The sequence below is a fragment of the Apium graveolens genome, chromosome 7, assembly GCF_009905375.1.
Source record: "Apium graveolens cultivar Ventura chromosome 7, ASM990537v1, whole genome shotgun sequence".
In the NCBI taxonomy this organism is placed as follows: domain Eukaryota; kingdom Viridiplantae; phylum Streptophyta; class Magnoliopsida; order Apiales; family Apiaceae; genus Apium; species Apium graveolens.
The window spans coordinates 192878867-192901298 of NC_133653.1; the positions used below are offsets into that span (position 1 = coordinate 192878867).

At 30.6% G+C, this 22432-nt stretch overlaps 1 long non-coding RNA gene across 1 annotated transcript; it reads right to left on the reverse strand.

Annotated features, from left to right (window-relative positions):
- Positions 1-2169: 2169 nt before the first annotated feature.
- LOC141672369 (uncharacterized) lies at positions 2170-5485 on the reverse strand. Its single transcript, XR_012555479.1, has 5 exons — positions 5330-5485; positions 3604-3727; positions 3166-3294; positions 2639-2933; positions 2170-2550 (listed from the first exon to the last, which is right to left on the reverse strand). It is a non-coding gene; the product is annotated as an uncharacterized LOC141672369 (long non-coding RNA).
- Between the last annotated feature and the right edge of the window lie 16947 nt (positions 5486-22432).

Sequence of the window (22432 nt, forward strand, 5' to 3'; positions counted from 1 at the left end):
TGAACAGTAGACATGACAACTCAACATTAGAACACGACAGGTAAATAATATTACGTCTACACAAGAAATCAGGAAGAAATGAAGACATGTCAAATACAAAGAATCAAAATATTAGAAGAAAGCTTGAAGTATGTTTACTGGTCACTGAAAGAAGTTTATTAATATGTTCATGCCTCAGTGAAGAATAAAAGTTAAAGACTTTCAGGATTTCAGAAATGTTGACGATTCAGTGTAAAAGTGTCACCAGAAGATTTCAGTGTATTTGCATTGATTGAAGATAGACAATGTTTGAAGCATAGGAATCTGAAGAATTGAAGACAGGGTATAGACAGAGGTTAAAGAAGACAGCTACAGTCTTGAAGTTATACTCACTGAAAGGAGTTCATATATATGTTCAAGCGTCAGTGAAGAATAGTGAATGAAGCATTCAAGTTTGTAGTAACAATGAAGACGTTGTCTAAGTACCAGAAAAGATTCCAATAAAAGTATAATTGTTTATTGACATTCATTGTTCGAAGCGATGAAGTTGATGCAAGCTTAACAATGTAATCAAGGATATAATACGAAGACCTGAATCAAAGATAGTCGTCTGTGAACCAGACCAGTTGCACTAGGCGTCAGTAATTCGTGAAAGGAATATGAGTATTATCATTAGAAGAATTGTTAAGTGAGGATTCGTATCTTGATATGCAGGTTATATGGTTTATATGAAGACTCATGGAGAAGACTTGAAGACAGGACAATTTAAGGATTAAAGCGTTCTATAGAAACTAAGTTAAAGTGATTACTACCTTGTAGTAGGAGTCCTTGAGATCAATCTATTGCTTAGTAGGAGCAAGGACATTGAAGTACAACTCAATTTCTAAGTAAAAAAATTGGTCTTGACTTAGTAGGAGCATCAGGGAAGAAACTAGAGCAAGAACAATTTTCAAAAGTGCATGTTTCTATTTCTGGGTAACAACTTAGATTTATTTATGTGTCAAAAATATTCTAAGGCACTGAGTTGCTACTACTAGTGTTCCTAGAGATAGAAGGAGTCACAACTTAGATTCTTAATGAGCCAAAATATTCTAAGGCACTAACTTGTTCATACAAGGAAAAAAGAAGATCAAAAATACTCTAAGACATTTAGTTGTGACCAAGGTGCATTCTTAAGTACTTGTACTTGCCACTAAGGGACACAAGAGGGTCTAGGTCGCCACTTATCCTTATAAGGAAGGTCCAAGTCACAAGTTAGAATGAGGATGCGAGGGAAAATGCATCTCATGTGCACTATGGCCCACAAGGAATGATTCAATGCTTTCAAGGGAGTTTTTATTCACTAGTTTTCCTTACAAGCATGCTATGGTCGTAAGTAAAGAGACAAGAGACTCATAGGGTCACAACTTAGGTTCTAGTAGCTAAAACGTTTAAGGCAAAAACCCTCCTCTAGCTTTTAGTCGTCAGTTAGACTCCAAAGGAAGCAAAGGGGTCGCAAGTCACTTGATGGATGAAGAAAATGCTAAGGCAAACTCCCCCTCTCCTCTCTAGTCGCAAGTAATGGCTTGTAATATTAATTCAAGTACAAAACTTCTCTCTCTATTCGCAAGTTAGGGATTGGAAGAATTATTCTAAGTACTTGGAAGTCCCTGTATGCGCAAGTAAATAAAAGCTCTCCTGGAAACAAGTTCTCTCAGCCACTACTTTATTATTTGATCAATTTATTTATTTGGATAATATTTAGCCACGTAATTAAATTTGATATAAAGTCTACACTCAAGCAGTAGAAGAAACAATCATTACACCATAGATTGCTTATAGCAACGTTGAGAAAATATTGCCTTATATGTTATTTATGTTGTAATAGAGTCTATGGCAACAAATAGGTCAAAATTGGGAGTTACATCCTAGTGCGTTGCAATTGCTTGATTCAGCAACGAATATAGCACGTTATAGTAACATATTTAATTCATTGCAATAACTTCATATTGCAACAAATTGTAGTCTATAGCAACCCCTAAATAGCATTGCATTAGCTCAAATTTGTTTCTTTTTAGTGAATTTAAGGCAACGATATTAGACCAATGCCAATGATTTTAACCTAGATATTGCAATAATTTTATAACTTTTTAGCAATATTATTCAATGAAATAGCAACATTAATTTTTTTAAAAAAATTTGAAAGATTCATGCTGTAAATACTACTAGCCAGGCTAAAAGCCACAATTTTATTTGATTACAAATCACAATCAATTTCCAAAAATCCAAAAGTTGTATCATGATCGTTACAATATAGTCTTACAAAAGCATTCCAAATGAAAGTCGCATACAAAAATTAGCCATTAAAGTCAACGCATAATTTTCACAAAAGACTTAGTTAATGCATCGATTTTTTCTTTCTAGAACTATAACAGGCGTCTCCATAACTACAAGAAGGGTTTCTTCAGTAGCTTTTAACTCTGTCTCATTCTCTTGAATTACTTTAGACTTTGGCTTCTTCCATTTGTATTTGTGATGCAGGTAAAGTTGCACCTTTGCAATTTCTTGGGCTTTTGTCTCTTCCATATCAGTCTGCACCCAACAATTAGAAATATGGTATTCAAGTGTGCAACATCTGCACTTAAAAGTGCAAAATACATTAAACTGTGAAATAAATTACCCTTAAACATTTTTCCAGCCACAATCTCCAAGTAAGTTTCACTGCTCACTTTTAGAGCTTATAGATTGCTTTTTTAAGTGCTCCTGTTTCTCTGAACTGTTTTCCTGCCGAATTCTATGTCCATCTATACGTCTTGCGGTTGTCCTCAAGCTCCTTATCCCCCCTCTCCAACGATCTCATATCTAAATTACCCTTAATGATTATGTAGAAATATATGAAACCATTTTTAAAAGACCAGCTTCTTTCACTCCTTCACAAACTTTACTAGATCAAACCTGCCTTCAAAGTATAGGTTCTGCAAATAAAAAAAATAGAGGTCAGGAAATATTAGGATCTGCACCAGACAGGTGTGTGACAATGTGACTGTATAGCATAAAATCTGCCTACTACTCTGATACAGCTTAAACTAGTTGATATTTTGGCTTCATATTTAACTGATTCTAATATATGCAAGTGAACAAAATTGAGCTTATCAGAAAGGGTTTCTTGGTTTCCCAAGTTTTCAGCTTTAAAATTCAAGTCTGCACCTGAATAAAGTATAGAAGTAACAACTTCATTTCCTGCATCTCGAGAACTCTCACATTTTTCGGTATCTGCAAGAACTTTAAAATTGGTACAAGCTGTTGTATCACTTTCTTCTGGTTCACCATCATTACCTGAAGTAGCACAAATAGTAATAGTTTGAGATAGATTTTCTTGCCGTGTCACTAATAATTGAACAAATTTCAACAAGTAGCTTTCTAGTTTAATATATATATAGACGCATAGGGTGAGTTAATATTTTGTTTGGCTGAGGAATTTATAAAAATAATAAGCATCTAAGATTTTATCTAATAGGATATGATAACAGAGCATATATGGAGATTATCATAGTGCCAAAATTGGTGCAAAATGGTGTGGATGGGTTTATCAATTTTGTGTTTACATACATACATTGTTTAAAAGAGGAAGAGCTTGAACCATACCAAAAGAAGTTCCAATGGTGTTATGTTACTTTGACCTTTCAGTGCCAAAGTGAATTTGATTATACGGGTCTAAGTTGTATATATTACTTTGGACAAGCGATGGAAGATCCTCCTTGTATCGAACCTAAGAAAAATAAAATTTTCATTAGTGTGGTTTTTCAGTTTTCCTTTTCAGCTAATTATGATTAACTTTAATTGGCATCTTTGATAGACACATTTTTCATATCCATCTCTATCCATCTTTGTTATGTATAAATTACATATCGTTACATGAAAAAGATTCTAGACAAATCCTGACATATATATAATTAACAAGCACAGTGGAGAGAAAGTGTAAAAATTAACTTGATATGTTTTGACTCAACATGAGAAAGCCCACTCAATCTGATCACAATAATATATCAATTATCCCGTCCTCTGGCCACACATATGATAGACATGCATTTAGATTAAAGCCATATGTAACATCAAATCCTGCCATGCCTATATTGAAAAAAGAACATTGCTCAGAATGTCAAGATTATAGTTATTCTGTTAATCTACATGTTTGCAGCTAGCAGCGTAATTTAAAGTAACCGGGAAATCAAGAGATTCTGATAATTACCATAGCAGTTCACATTAATTTAAAAACAACTATAAGATGAAAATGGAAATTAAAAAAATAGTCATATAAAATATGTTAGGAAAGTATGGCAGTAACAATGTTACATGCTAATAATGAATACAATTTAAATCTTTAACAGCGTTACTTGACGACAAATATATATGCTTCCTTCATGTATAGCGTAAGATCAGGGCCTGCCCCAAGAAGCAGGTCAGTTAGTATTTCATACCCTCCTCTTGACAACCCAACATTCCTATACACGCGGAATCTTGTTAATCAAAATTAAATTCTTGATACTTTACTTTTTATGTTCAAACCAACAGAAAACAAATTTTAGGAACATAAATTATTGAGAAACAAATTAATAAGACTTATTTAATAGATTAAAAATCTTAGAAACGAAGACCAACAATGTATAGAGCAGTAGAGGATAACACAAAAAAAATTAAGATCCTGTTTGTTAAGAATCAAAAAACATAATTTACGGACATAGAATTTATATTCCCTTCAATGATTAGATAAATGGAAAAATAAATATTACTCCAACATGAAACAAACCCAATATTCCAGCTTCAACAATTTTTATCATTATAGCCTCTGACTACTACTTTGTTGATTCTAAGGAATCCCAGGATTCTTCCAAATCATGTGCTCTATTGCCAATTCCAAAACAATTCAGTAACAACATGTTATGACATTAAAGTTGTCGAGTGAACAGCCACTCAAGTAACAACAAAGCACTTGTCACGATGGATATCATATTGACATTATAGAGTTACACTCGCAAAAAAATACACACCCATACCAAACAGTAAATCACGGATAAAGTAACAAATATGTCTTATCATGGAGCATACAAATCGATAAACAAAACACAGTTTGTACATGCTAAAATCATTAAAATGCCCAATTTAAAAGCTTCGACAAAATCACAACTGAAACCCTAATTTTCAAATTCGACTTAAACAAAATCTCAATTGAAAAGCCCTAATTAACCTATAAATCGATTTAAATTTCACCACTAATCAACAAACAAACCCTAATTGAAACACACTTTTTCATTTACTAACAAACTAACATTTATTTGGTGAAGAAAATCTAATGTAATTTTCATATTTTTACCTTCGAGGTTGAACATTGTCCGAGCTTGAGTATTTTTCAATCTTGAATTTTCGATATCGAGTATCCAAGTTTGAAACTGAGTGTGGTCACCTTGATTGTCGTCTCTGAGTGTAGAATATAGCACCCGTGGTTTTTACTTGGACAAACAAATAATGTAATAAAATAATTTTATTGTTATTGACACGTGGGCTAGTTTTTGGAAAGGCCGGGTAAAAAAAATTGGAAAGTCGCTTCTTCTTAGTGTGAGCGGGAGATTTTAGGCCCAAAATTTCTAATTTTCTTGCAACGGTTTCATAATTTTGTTGCGAAGTGTTAAAAAATTTGACAAAAATGTACTTTATTATAACAAATTTTAAAAATATTACAATGGCTAAATATTTGTCAAAACTACTCAACAAATAGCAACAATTTAAAGACAAATTTTGTAGTTGGCGTTGTTATAGTCAATCTATGGTGTAGTGTATCAATCAAGTATTATATTGTTCTGTTCATTTTCTCTTTCACGAGAGCTGTTGAAACAAGAAACAAAGATACACATAGAATCTCAGACACATTGAATATCCGTTTAACTTCTCACCGGAGAAACGTTATAATACCCGATGTATTTCTTGTATATTTATAAGGGCATTATAATCGTTATCCGGTAATTAAATCCTTGGATAAACAAAAAGTTAGATCATTGTATAAGATTTAATTTATATATCTTTGTAGAAGCAAGAACATTGTTATTTTTGGATTGTAGCCAGTTAATTTATTTACAGGAGTGTAGCAACACCCCCGAGGATTTATATATAAATATAAACTTTCCCGAATATCTTGTGTTTGTTACTTTATTGTCTTAAATACTATTTACCCCAACAACACGGGACCATTAACCGAATACTAAATTATATATCCGTAAAAGATTCAAAAGAATTTTTTAATTTAATGAATATCGTATTCAACCCCCTCTACGATAATTCGTGACCTAAAAACTAACCTAAAACTCTTGTCATGCACGAATTATTTTTAATTATTATATAATTTTTGAATTTAATATTAAGTGAAAATTTTAAACTCTGACATTTATTTATTATAAATTTTTAATAATATAATTTGATAATAATTTCAAATATACATGTATAATTTAATGATATTTTAGTTTTAAAAAATTAGACTAATTGAAAGATATAGTTTTATTGATATTTATTGGTGTGTTTTTGGAATAGAATTATGTTTTAATTAAAAGACAAATTTTAGCTAATAATATACGATTATCTTATACGGGTTACATTTAACTAATTATATTAATTTGTTTAATTTTAGCGTAGAACAATACATTATTTTGTTTTAACCTCAGGCCCGTTATATCAACCAGCTAATTATATTTAATTTATTTTTAATTAAATTTTAACTCTAAGTGAATATTATTTTGTTTTAAACCGAATACATAAAATATTTCTTTTAGCGTGATTACATCATGTGTAACGCCCCCAAATCCGGGGTCAGAGGATTTGGTCGTCACTATAAAACCTCAATCCAAATCAACCTGTTTAATCAATAAATAAATGTCAACGGAAGATATTTAGCATTTATGACCCCAAACTAATCCAAGATCTTTTAAGGTTACAGTTCTAGAAACAAGAATTCCAAATTCCATAAATAAATTTTTCACTTTCTTTTAAATCTCTTTTCAATAATTCTCAACCTTAAAACTTAACCCGCTAGTATAACTTCGAAAAAAAGTATATTAGGCCCAAATACAATACACAATTATAATATAATATAATATAAACAACTTTACATAATAAAACTTACACTAGTCTGCAAACCCTGGACCAACCACCTTCGAAAAGCTTCTTCTTTGCTTCCTCAAATTATGCAGCTAAACAGCAAGCTAATCCTCACTGGAGGTTAAATTTAAAAACAGGCAAGTATGAGCGAAAGAAACGCTCAGCAAGATCATTATGACATATATAGGGTCGTTTTGATATAAAACCGACATCTGCATTATAGCAGAACATTTAAAATCATAGTTGCTGAATCATAAAATTTTAGTTGAGGAATCCCAGATTTAATTCCTTAATTATATATTCAAAACCAATTTGATATTTTTGAGCGAAATGCTTCAGCAATACTTTGAATCTTGACGAGAATAAAACTCGTAAAACAGTGTTTACGGAAATATCGTAAACCACAATAACATGAAACAATGATCATGGAATGAATCATAAACTTTACTCAAAATCGAACTCTTGAAATTAATACTTATTTTGTTGTCATATCAAATTAGATATCACTATGAACTTTGATGCTCACAACACCCATACTGAAGTCAACATCAATCATCTATATTAATACCACCTTTGATATCTAACAACAACGTAAGTATCAGCATAAATCAGAATCTGAATCAAAACTGCATTTCCCCATTATTCCAAAACAGAAACAGTTGGTAAATCATTTATTCTATGATTATCAAAACAATAAAGAAATTTAGATATCAATTTAGATTGGAACCAATTATATTTCATGTTGTTCCCGATGATCAGTCGCGAAACAACACCGGTATCCCGCAGCCATACCGTAAATATAGGTACTACCCGTATCCCAAAGACATGCGGTACCTATAGGGCGCCAGAAAAGGCATAACTAGCCTTGAAAGATATTACAGTTGGACCGATATCTCGATCACCTACGCTGTAACCAATAACCAGTAACCAGTAACCATTACAATCTTAGAAACCCTTTTATTGAAAAAGTAGCCAAATCCTTCGACATCCTAAATAATTTTATTCCCCCATTCACTTGGGCAGGAATACTCGCAACAAAATCATCTTTCTCAAAACCCAAAACATTTATAAATCCGATAATTTGATAAGTAAAATCACTTAATTATTATGAACATAGAACATCAGAAGAATATTTGCACAAACAGAATCATTTAATTCAGCGATATGTAAAACATTTATCTATTATGAACTGAATAGGGAGAGCAATACTTACATGATAAGATTTAAAATAAATATCACTTGAAAAATAAGTGATGATAGGGATATTTGCCTTTGGGTTTTAGCAGTTAGTCACACTCGTAAAGACGCATCTATTCTGACATTCTGTCTTAAAACATCACCGTCTTTCTTTTCAACACTTGACTGATATGCTGCTCCTGCGATTGCTAGAAGCCAGTTATCCAATTCCATTCCATCTCACTCTTTATCCAACATCTTGTCTTGATCAACTCGAATGATCCGCATCTATAATTAAAATATAGAACTTTAATTGTCTAATCGATAACCACTCGACGAACTACGCGTCAAAAGCCTATCGTCTATCCATACGATAGCCCACACATAAATATAACAGCCAAATACAGGACTCTTGATCCACATATGCACATAATTCACATAGCACATAAGCACATAATTCATATATCACATTATTCATATCACATAAGACTCGGTTCATCAGAAGGGTCGACTCGGTACGTTTAAAACTAAAATCGGGTCAAAAATACAACTTTTTGATCAATATGCGACTCAGAATCAATTTGCAAATCAAGCGACCTTTCAAAATAAAAGAATTTGGGTCTCTAAAGTAATTTTATTGAAAGCGGAATATTTTTCTGAGTCTAGAGGCGCTCGTTTCGTATTAAACTGTCGAACGGTTTATTTAATACGAATTTTTGAACATTTTTCGGAATTAAAACGGGTCTCCGAATCATTTTATAACTAAATAATAGGGCTCGAACACCCGAAAATAATTTTATAAGAATTATCGAGCCTGGAAAATAATTTAAAATAATATTTTAAAGCTCGAACTATTTTTCGGAATTTTTAAATCATAGGAAATAATTAACTCGAATTAAATAATCAATTAAAATTCATTATCTAAATAATTTGGATTTATTTTCGAATAATAATAAAAATAATAATCTTCAAAACTAAAAATAATATTTTCTTGGAAATCGGACAACACCTCCTCTATTTCTCGGACTGCCAGTCGATATCATATCGACACAACCAACAACAATCAATACAATAATTTATATTTACGCGTATAAACACTCCAGAAATGAATAACACGGCTACCTGAACCAAAACTCGGACCAAAAGTGACTTCTTCAACAATTTCTAAAAATTATGAAATAAATATATAAACATTAACATGCTATAATATACATAAGTACGAAGGCGGAATTTCAGAATCGTTACCCAAAATAAATTTTGATCACCCTGAAGAGAATATCTGATGTCCTGAAAATATCTCCATAAAAATCCGAAATTAATAGCCATAGACATATACACGCTGAGATGCCATGTGGAGTAATCACCACCGTCATACTCCTTTTTAATATCCCGAAAATAAATTAAAACGGAAATATAACGGAAATATGCCCCGCAAATTTTCTTCTCAAAACCTTGCAATATATATACCTATGCGTAGGTATCGAAGCCCTGATCGTTTATATATATACCAATTGAAATTTGGATAAACGGTTCGTAAGATATGAATTTTTGAAAATTAAAAATAAATAAAAAAATATATAACAGAGAGGAGAGCCAGAAAGGATGGGGGAGGAGGCGGTGGATAATATTGTGCGCCTAACAGGATAAGTGGAGGAGCGCAGGTAGTTTTAGGTTTTTTTTATTTTTTTTATAACTAAAATCAATACAATATAATCAAAATTAGCCCAGAATTAATAATTAACGGAGAATAATATTAAATCAAATAAATATAAAATTTATATCAAAATGTCCTAAAAATTATGAATATTTCAAAAATACAAAAATATAAAATATTTGGAAGTCCCCCAATTTTATAAAAATAAAAGTCTGATTTTTGTGGGGTTTGACATCCCGATAGGGGTCCGGTCCGATAATTTTTTTGAAACTGAAATATTTCTAAAATTCTCGGAATATTTTAAATTAATAAAAAAAAATTCATAATTTTAAAACATTTATAAATCGCGTGTCATATCCGAATTTTACGATTTAACGAACAAACGTGTGGGTAAATATAACCCGAAAAATTTTCGAAATAATTTTAAAATTCTCGAAATATTCAAATACTAATAAAATATAAGTTTCATGATTTTTGAAATATTCTGGAATTTAATACTGAATTTACACTTATATCGGATCCAAAAATAGATTACTTAGCCGCTAAGTAGCTATATAACGATACAATTTAATATCAGATTTGGATAATTATCAAAACCGAACTTATTATAAAACACCATATGAGAAAATATTGTAAAAATATCTCGTCTCTCAAGAATAAGGGTTTTATTGATCTACCGAAATGATTAGTGTATCGAAAATTTTGCGCCGGGACGCGCACAGGTCAAACCGTAATCCGGATCGAAAAAGTCAAAACATGGAAAATGTCCGGAATTACCAGATTAGGTTAGGAAGGAGTTTTACGAAGAGTTTCGGGTTGTAAAAACGCAAAAACAGTTGAGGTTGGACGATTCCTGGCTTTATAAAATAGTTTTGTAATTATTCAGAAAATAATTAATAAATTCATAAATCATTATAAAATCATCTAACAGTCCAAAAATTACCAGAAAATTATCACAATTATCTATATTTTATTCTGAGCACATAAAAATTAAAATACTCAAATAATATCACATATAAACACCCAAACAACAATTCCAATATCAGATAATTCACCAAAATTCACATAAAAATCACATAAACAAATCCAAATAATTATAAAAATAATATCTGAAAATATGGGATATTACAATCTACCCTCCTTATAAGGATTCCGTCCTCGGAATCAGCAGAAGAAAGCACTAAGGGTTTTCTAACCAACTTTCCGTTTCCAAATAACCTTAACTTTCCATAATCTCAAACAAATCTTATATTCCTTGTATAATAAAACTTTTACAGCTGCTTTACTGGGCACCATTGTTCCATTCACATCCTTTGATCAATTCATCAATGGAATCACTTTTTTACTGATTGCGAGAAAGAAGAATAGAGAGAAAGATAGAGAGAAAGAAAAAGGAAAGAGAGATAGAGATAAATAGAGAAAGAAATAAAGAGACAGACCGACTTCGCTATACGCCCCTGATATTTTAATCGCATTGCAATCCACTGCTGCTCTTGGTAATCCCATCACAAAACCCTGCTTTGACTTGAACAAGATAACTCAGCTTAATTTGATTGACATACCTTCGAATATTTGGAATGATAAAATCATAGAATTTAAAAAAAAAAAGAGAATTTGATATCATAACGGGACCAAAATCTGAATTTGAGAAAAAGTATTGTTGAAATGAAGGAATAATTGAGAGATCAATATGATCAAATGAACTTGGTATTGCGTGTCCAAATTAAGACACTACTAAAGGTTGTTAACCTTCATGTATTCACAACACATACAAGTGATGGCGTCCCATCCAACTCCTATCACACATACAAGTATACCTTGTGTCCCCTATAGTTAGGGTTGTTCATCTCAGTCAGAATAAAAGAATATGAAAGGAATTGAAAATCAAATGAATAAAGCTGAAAAGATTTCAAAGCTGATATTTCTGAAGGAAATGAAATCCAGAGAACAAAATTACGTCACCAAATGAGCAAGTGGTGTCACATCACCAAGAAACTATCCACCACATAAGGAAAGTGGAATTAAATTATCATAACTTGGCAGAGCTATCAAAACCTGAAAAATAGGCTTCATGACAGCCTCTGGCACATTTAAAACACAATTATGATTGAAAATGAGTGTTAGGGAATATATCCTCTAACAATTACTTCTTTTTGAGAGACGTCAAAAGGAATTATAGAAATAGAAGGTATTGCCAAAGTCTTAATACTTATCTTCTATTTGAACTCTTATGTTGACTCGTCATCCGGTTCTAGACAATTCTTCATGTTCTGAGGATATCGAGAATCTTCGTCGTCATCGAATCGTAGTAGCCTCGGAAGATTCCACAATAGAAGTTTGCAGCTTTCCGGAGTTCCATCCAGCTCAGCACAACCATCTCGAACGAATGCGCCTATCTTAACTTACTCATTGGTACTATATCCAATAGTCCAACGGGAACTCAATATGAGCTCAAACGTCCTCACATAGCTATACACACTCCTACACACTCTCGTTTCTAGTTTACTATAACCTCAGCTCTGATACCAACCTGTAACGCCCCCAAATCCGGGGTCAGAGGATTTGGTCGTCACTATAAAATCTCAATCCAAATCAACTTGTTTAATCAATAAATAAATGTCAATGAAAGATATTTAGCATTTATGACCCCAAACTAATCCAACACTTTTAAGGTTACAGTTGTAGAAACAAGAATTCCAAATTCCATAAATAAAATTTTCACTTTCTTTTAAATCTCTTTTCAATAATTCTCAACCTTAAAACTTAACCCGCTAGTATAACTTCGAAAAGAAGTATACTAGGCCCAAATACAATACACAATTATAATATAATATAATATAAACAACTTTACATAATAAAACTTACACTAGTCCGCAAACCCTGGACCAACCACCTTCGAAAAGCTTCTTCTTTGCTTCCTCAAATTATGCAGCTAAACAACAAGCTAATCCTCACTGGAGGTTAAATTTAAAAACAGGCAAGTATGAGCGAAAGAAACGCTCAGCAAGATCATTATGACATATATAGGGTCGTTTTGATATAAAACCGACATCTGCATTATAGCAGAACATTTAAAATCATAGTTGCTGAATCATAAAATTTTAGTTGAGGAATCCCAGATTTAATTCCTTAATTATATATTCAAAACCAATTTGATATTTTTAAGCGAAATGCTTCAGCAATACTTTGAATCTTGACGAGAATAAAACTCGTAAAACAGTATTTACGGAAATATCGTAAACCACAATAACATGAAACAATGATCATGGAATGAATCATAAACTTTACTCAAAACCGAACTCTTGAAATTAATACTTATTTTGTTGTCATATCAAATTAGATATCACTACGAAGTTTGATTCTCACAACACCCATACTGAAGTCAACATCAATTATCTATACTAATACCACCTTTGATATCTAACAACAACGTAAGTATCATCATAAATCAGAATCTGAATCAAAACTGCATTTCCCCATTATTCCAAAACAGAAACAGTTGGTAAATCATTTATTCTATGATTATCAAAACAATAAAGAAATTTAGATATCAATTTAGATTGGAACCAATTATATTTCATGTTGTTCCCGATGATCAGTCGCAAAACAATACCGGTATCCCGCAGCCATACCGTAAATATAGGTACTACCCGTATCCCGGAGACATGCGGTACCTATAGGGCGCCAGAAAAGGCATAACTAGCCTTGAAAGATATTACATTTGGACCGATATCTCGATCACCTACGCTGTAACCAATAACCAGTAACCAGTAATCATTCCAATCTTAGAAACCCTTTTATTGAAAAAGGAGTTGAATCCTTCGACATCCTAAATAATTTTATTCCCCCATTCACTTGGGCAGGAATACTCGCAACAAAATCATCTTTCTCAAAACCCAAAACATTTATAAATCCGATAATTTGATAAGTAAAATCACTTAGCTATTCTGAACATAGAACAGCAGAAGAATATTTGCACAAACAGAATCATTTAATTCAGCGATATGTAAAACATTTATCTATTATGAACTGAATAGGGAGAGCAATACTTACATGATAAGATTTAAAATAAATATCACTTGAACAATAAGTGATGATAGGGATACTTGCCTTTGGGTTTTAGCAGTGAGTCACACTCGTAAAGACGCATCTATTCTGACATTCTGTCTTAAAACATCACCGTCCTTCTTTTCAACACTTGAATGATATGATGCTCCTACGATTGCTGGAAGCCAGTTATCCAATTCCATTCCATCTCACTCTTTATCCAACATCTTGTCTTGATAAACTCGAATGATCCGCATCTCTAATTAAAATATAGAACTTTAATTGTCTAATCGATAACCACTCGACGAACTACGCGTCAAAAGCCTATCGTCTATCCATACGATAGCCCACACATAAATATAACAGACAAATACAGGACTCTTGATCCACATATGCACATAATTCACAGAGCACATAAGCACATAATTCATATATCACATAATTCATATCACATAAGACTCGGTTCATCAGAAGGGTCGACTCGGTACGTTTAAAACTAAAATCGGGTCAAAAATACAACTTTTTGATCAATATGCGACTCAGAATCAATTTGCAAATCAAGCGACCTTTCAAAACAAAATAATTTGGGTCTCGAAAGTAATTTTATTGAAAGCGGAATATTTTTCTGAGTCTAGAGGCGCTCGTTTCGTATTAAACTGTCGAACGGTTTATTTAATACGAATTTTTGAACATTTTTCGGAATTAAAATGGGTCTCCGAATCATTTTATAACTAAATAATAGGGCTCGAACACCCGAAAATAATTTTATAAGAATTATCGAGCCTGGAAAATAATTTAAAATAATATTTTAAAGCTCAAACTATTTTTCGGAATTTTTAAATCATAAGAAATAATTAACTCCAATTAAATAATCAATTAAAATTCATTAACTAAATAATTTGGATTTATTTTCGAATAATAATAAAAATAATAATCTTCAGAACTAAAAATAATATTTTCTTGGAAATCGGACAACACCTCCCCTATTTCTCGGACTGCCAGTCGATATCATATCGACACAACCAACAACAATCAATACAATAATTTATATTTACGCGTATAAACACTCGAGAAATGAATAACACGGCTACCTGAACCAAAACTCGGACCAAAAGTGAGTTCTTCAATAATTTCTAAAAAATATGAAATAAATATATAAACACTAACATGCTATAATATACATAAGTACAAAGGCGGAATTTCGGAATCGTTATCCAAAATAAATTTTGATCACCCTTAAGAGAATATCTGATGTCCGGAAAATATCTCCATAAAAATCCGAAATTAATAGTCATAGACATATACACGCTGAGATGCCATGTGGAGTAATCACCACCGTCATACTCCTTTTTAATATCCCGAAAATAAATTAAAACGGAAATATAACAGAAATATGTTCCGCAAATTTTATTCTCAAAACCTTGCAATATATATACCTATGCGTAGGTATCGAAGCGCTGATCGTTTATATATATACCAATTAAAATTTGGATAAACGGTTTGTAAGATATGAATTTTTGAAAATTAAAAATAAATAAAAATATATAACAGAGAGGAGAGCCAGAGAGGAGGGGGAGAGGAGGCGGTGGATAATAGAACGGGGGTGGTTGTGCGCCTAACAGGATAAGTGGAGCGGCGCGGGTAGTTTTAGGTTTTTTTTTATATAACTAAAATCAATACAATATAATCAAAATTAGCCCCGAATTAATAATTAGCGGGGAATAATATTAAATCAAATAAATATAAAATTTATATCAAAATGTCCTAAAAATTATGAATATTTCAAAAATGCAAAAATATAAAATATTTGGAAGTCCCCCAATTTTATAAAAATAAAAGTCTGATTTTTGTGGGGTTTGACATCCCGATAGGGGTCCGGTCCGATAATTTTTTTGAAACTGAAATATTTCTAAAATTCTCGGAATATTTTAAAAACTAATAAAATAAAATTTTCATAATTTTAAAACATTTATAAATCGCGTGTCATATCCGCATTTTACGATTTAACGAACAAACGTGCGGGTAAATATAACGAGAAAAATTTTCGAAATAATTTTAAAATTCTCGAAATATTCAAATACTAATAAAATATAAGTTTCATGATTTTTGAAATATTCTGAAATTTAATATTGAATTTACACTAATATCGGATCCAAAAATAGATTACTTAGCCGCTAAGTAACTATATAACGATACAATTTAATACCAGGTTTGGATAATTATCAAAACCGAACTTCTTATAAAACACCCTATGAGAAAATATTGTAAAAATATCTCGTTTCTCGAGAATAAGGGTTTTATTGATCTACCGAAATGATTAGCGTATCGAAAATTTTGCGCCGGGACGCGCATAGGTCAAACCGTAATCCGGATCGAAAAAGTCAAAACACGGAAAATGTCCGGAATTACCAGATTAGGTTAGAAAGGAGTTTTCCGAAGAGTTTCGGGTTGTAAAAACGCAAAAACAGTTGAGGTTGGACGATTCCCGGCTTTATAAAATAGTTTTGTAATTATTCAGAAAATAATTAATAAATCCATAAATCATTATAAAATCATCTAACAGTCCAAAAATTACCAGAAAATTATCACAATTATCTATATTTTATTCTGAGCACATAAAAATTAAAATACTCAAATAATATCACATATAAACACTCAAACACCAATTCCAATATCAGATAATTCACCAAAATTCACATAAAAATCACATAAAAATCACATAAACAAATCCAAATAATTATAAAAATAATATCTGAAAATATGGGATATTACATCATGTCGATCAACTTCTTACATTTCAAATTTTATTTTTGTTTTAGCCCGATTCAGTAAATATTTTTTTAGCTTGATTGACAATATTTATTACTTTGTTTTAACATGAGATAATAAATCTTGGTTTTAGTCTGAGGTCCGTTATATTAAATAAATCTAACTAATTATATATAGTTTTTTGTTTAATTTTATTTTAACCCGGGGTAAATAGGTAAATATTATTTTAATATAAACCAAATGAATAATATATTTAATTTTGTTTTAGCCTGATGACATTAAATGAGCTAAACGAATTTTCTTTCAAATATTAATTTTTGTTTTAGCCCGTTTATTATTTTGTTTTAACCTGATGACATTATATTAATCAAATGAATTTTCTTTCGAATTTTTATTGGTCATTATTATTTTATTTTAGTCTGAAACTGCAAATCGAACTAACTGTATGTAGTCTATTTCTAATTTTTATTTCAGATTGGATTAATTGTATAATTTTGTTTAGCCCCGCCCGAGTGAATATTATATATTATTTTATTTAAACCAAGTTCATTAGACTTATTATAATTCTATTTTTATTTATATAATTTTATTGTAAATATTAATCTATTTATGAGAGCGTTTTATTTTAAATATTGTATGATTACGGTGACCACACCGACTACCAACCAAATTTTCATTGTTTCGTCTTTTATATAATAATATACATTATAGTTTGATCCAATCATTGTTATAATAGTTTTATTGTTAGGATATATTACTTTATTAATATTTCGCTATATAAGCAATAAGTCGTATAATAATAACATTCTATTTTTTTTCATTTTTCTATAATTTATCATGATATCAGAGATCGGTTTAGGAAGGGGCTCTGATTAGAGTCATCCAACCTCATTTATTTAATTTAATCATTATAGGTATTAGTATTGATATCGGTATAGATTATGTATGTTATGTTAAAGAGTATAAGATCTTGTTTTGTTCGGGGTCTTTCTCTACCATCTTAAAATTTGAGTGCGACTCGTTACTTAACATGGTATTAGAGTTCGGTTTAAGAAGGTATTCGGATTCGAATACTTTCACCCCTATTTATTTAATTTAAATATTGATATTGATATCGATATAGGTTATGTATGTTATCTAGTCAATCGGTACAAAAAGTATCATACGACTTAGGGATAGTTTTAATGAGTATAAGATCCTATTATGCTATACCTCCAACACTTTAAGATTTTAGTGCGACTGCTTACTTAACATGTTAAATAGGTACGAAAAATGGTTAATTAACATGTTAAATAAGTACGAAAATTATATTATGATTAACGGGTGTCAAGACTCAAGAGCAAGTCCAAGAGTGCCCTAAACTCATGTTTTAAATTAGAATTTAAGACATTTTGTATAAATGAGTGCTCCAACAACATCCTAGTGGTGTCTTGAAACACTAGCACATTCATCAAATGCCCCATTTTTAAGACATCACTAGGATGCCTTATTTTAATTTATATTAATAAAAAAAAAATTCCCTTTTTCTTTACACGTCTCTTCTCTCTTATCTTTTATTTTCCTCCAATTGTAATTCAAATATAATATTATATTAATAATAAGACACCATTATAAGGTATATTGTTGGAAATTAAATACAAATATCATATCTTAAATTACTAAAATATTATATTATATTATATTTATAAGACATCTAATATGACATGAATTTGCTCTAACATTGTGGCCTTAGCATACCCTCTAATATTTAGGTTTCAGTAAACAGATAGTTCAATTCTTGGCCGCAAAGACTCAACTATTTTTTTAAAATTTGAAAATAGAAATTTAAAACTTGTATATACCTTAATAGTAAAATGTGTTATATTGAAGATGTTATTTGCAACTTTTAAAAATTAAAAAAAGAAAGCTAATAAAATTTTGAATATTTTAAATTTTTATTTGAAAAGTATGAATTTTTTATTTGATACAATACATAAACATATTCTTTTAAATAAAATAATCAAATGTATGTTTAAAAATTAATCAATTGAGGGTCTGCATATGTAAACAAATAAATATAAATATGTAGTAAAATAGTGTAATTTATTTCCCTCAAAATTACAAAAAATGAGTAATATTACGCTGGTGTATTTGTATTTTGAAAATAATGGTTAGCTCGCTAAATTTAAGTGAGATACACGTAATTTTTAGTATAAAAAATAATAACACTTTTACAAATATATGAAATTCAATTAATAATTACAATAATATCTTGATATATATAATTTTTTTATTTTATCTCATATAAGTTCCGTAAGTGAGAAATATTATTCTATTTTATTTTTAGTTTGTAAGTCAAGTAAATCCAAAAAAAGAACTTTATATCTAAAATAATATATTTATTTTACTTTCTAAAAAAAATCTAAAATAATTTATTTCGATCACACTTTCTTCACTTCGGCTCTCTGCCATAGCTCTCTCTCGTTTTCTACATGGTATTAAACACCAATTTGCACCCTCCTTCTCTATATCTTTGATCACATGTTAGCTATACATAGTATACTTGTGTATGTGTTTTTTGTTTTAAGACTTAGATTATGTGTTTGTTTAAATGTCTAAAAGAGTATCTTGAACCAATATTTCTTTGTCTTTTACATTTGATTGAAACAACAAAATGGGTTTGAAATATCACTTTAATTTTAAGTGAGGCCAAGGCATTTTCTAGAAATGCAATTTGCACTTTTACAGCTCCCCGCCCTTTAGTTTAGAGGGAACGGGAGTGTCATGTTGGCAACTAAAGGATGATAAAGGGCAAATATTTCTACAAATATATACTAGTTGTTATTTTAAGTTTCAAATGTAAAGGTAGATGTATAGTGACATTTTCTTATGTCTATTTGCTTGATATTATAAAACTTATTACATATTTGTCTAACACGACACTGATCTTGTAAATGTCCATTTTAATGTCTAAAGTTGGACTATAGAATAAATGTAATTTTCAGAATTTTTTTAATTAATTTATATACTAATTTACAGCTAGAACAAAAATCTTATACTTAAATTATCTTAGAATTCACCTTTATTGAATAGCTGGATTTTGTTTCTTAACTAAGTCTGTCATGCATTGTTTCTTTGGCGATCTCTTTTTAACCTTTAAAGATCAAAATATTTGTGATATATCAGGCTCTTAACATCTCTTAAGTGATCAGATCTCTTTGTTATGTAACTTATTATAGATATATCTCATGAAATTTACAAGAAAAGGATGGGTTGTGATAAGTATCTTAAACGTGTCCACTGCGGGTTTCCACTAAAATCACAATATATTCAATATTCACGGGGAATATTCGTCTGATGAAATGTGTAAGTTTGCCAACTTGCCATTGTTTTTAGTTCGCTATTTAAAAATTATCCCCCTTCTCTCTCTTTATAAAGAAGTTGTAATTACATCTGACAGGAAAATTGCAACAAAGTTGCATATAAGTACATTGAATGCGAAAACATGGTACAATTACATCATCATGGCTAATATATTATTTGTTACTTTTGAAATATAGTTGTTTTGGGATGTTGGAATTATATAGTTCTTTGTTATTTCTGCAGATTCTCATGATTGATTTAATATTGCATAAAGAAAAGGTCTATAGTCATTTATTCTATAACATGTTTACTCGAGAAACACTAACCTTTGAGGTACAAAATATTTAATCACTTCTTTCATGCAATGCCTTACTTTCTGAAATGAACTTAGCTTATTGACCTCCCTTTTCTAGATCTATCACTATAACTATTATTTCGCTCAGAGACTTGCTTCACTTGTATTTACATTTGAGTCAATCAATTTTATTTACATATATATCATGCTTTACAGGTGTGGCTGTGGAAACTAGCTTTCGGCTTTCTTGTCCTGGATACCTGTATCTTTATTCCAGTTAATGTATTGAAAAATCATATATTATTTGGCAAAAAAATTGCATTTCCTTTTGTTTCTTACGAGACTCTGAATTTTTAAAAATAATGAATTCGATGGTTAAAATATAGGAGGATTGACAGAGTTAGTTAAACATGTACATTAAAAAAATGAACAACATTGCAAGGAAGAAATACAATGGATCATACAAAGCTTCTTAATCATCTCTACATTTTAGTTGAATATTATGCTAAAGGTGTAAAGCTATAACTTTGAATTATGGTTGCATAATTTTAAATACATAGTCCATTGATTTTAATCTTTTATTCCCATTATTATTTTTTGACATCAGTGATGTGGTATATGTAAAGCCTTAGCTAACTCAGACAACATATTTGTCCTTAGTAGAATTGAAGATGGCTCGAAATTATACTTAAGCTTTGAATCACTGCTTTCATGCTACGGGAAGGTTTAAACTTTCTCCTATTATTGGTGTATAAATGATATTTTTTGTAATTATGCTGTAATATTCTTTGCTAAACGGGTTGCCATCTATAACGTAGCTGTTGGTGGATGTCGCTTTTGGGAATCTAATTTTTCTTATGATGTTGTTTATTGAGATAAGAGCTTTACGAAGGCATCCGTTGGAAGTACAATGTACACTTCTTGCCTCTCATCTTTGCATTCTTCAATAGTTATCTCAAGCTGACAATCGAAATTGGTTTATGTCCTTAATTATATCTTTTACATCTAAAGATGACCTGCAGAGAATCATATTTGTTACCTTTCTGTTAGTATACATGCGTTCTTTATTTTTCACAATGCTAATGCTTGCGCTTCTAGTTGTTTAGGCCTTAGGGGATGTTATGAAAAACTAGACATGACCTATATTTGTTGAAGCATATATGAACGTCACATTCTACTAGAAAGTTAATGATTATAAGATTTAGTTGATCACATTGTCATTATAGTTGACATATGCTTGTGACCTGTATGATTCTTTCTTTGAGAAGAATTTGGAGCAGATGTAATGCGTAAAATAACTGCAAGTGCACAGGGGTTAATTGTAGCAAATACGGGTCGATCCACAGAGACTATTAATTTTCAAAATCCTATCAATTTAAACCAGGCGAACTAGACAATAATATTTGAGAGGAGTTTGAATTAACCTAATTAGCATATACTATGAAACTTGTTTTCTAACTATAATCGATCAAAATTTCATGGAGTAAGCATAGGCTATGAAAAATAAATCCGGTAGCAAAAATATATCAAAATCACTTTGTCAATTAAACAATTAAGTACCAAGAAAAATCATGAGCATCAAATAATAGGAACGAGAAGATATCAACGCAATTAAATTAACTTCATCTTCATCCTAGGGAAGAAATTTAGCTACACATGATAATAAAGATGAATAAAACAAATAACTAATTGGGTGTCTTGAGTGTTGGGATGTGTAAAATACAAGAGGGGAGACCCATATATATAGGGAAAATATGAGGGTTTGGGTCTTGAAATACAAGTAGGATTCTTAAAAGTAAATTCTTCTTCTTCTCCAATAAGTATTCTATTTATCTTCCAATTCCCATTACTTCTAGAATAGTCCAACTCCTTATTTGCACCTTTTCCAACTCAAATTCTGATTTTATTTATTTTTCTACAAAACAAAGTAAAATAATTTATTTATTAATAAAATTATGAAAATGGACATAAAATAGGTATTAATTAAATGCAATAATATGGACCTATCAAATGCCCCCATACCTATCTTTTGCTCGTCCTCGAGAAAA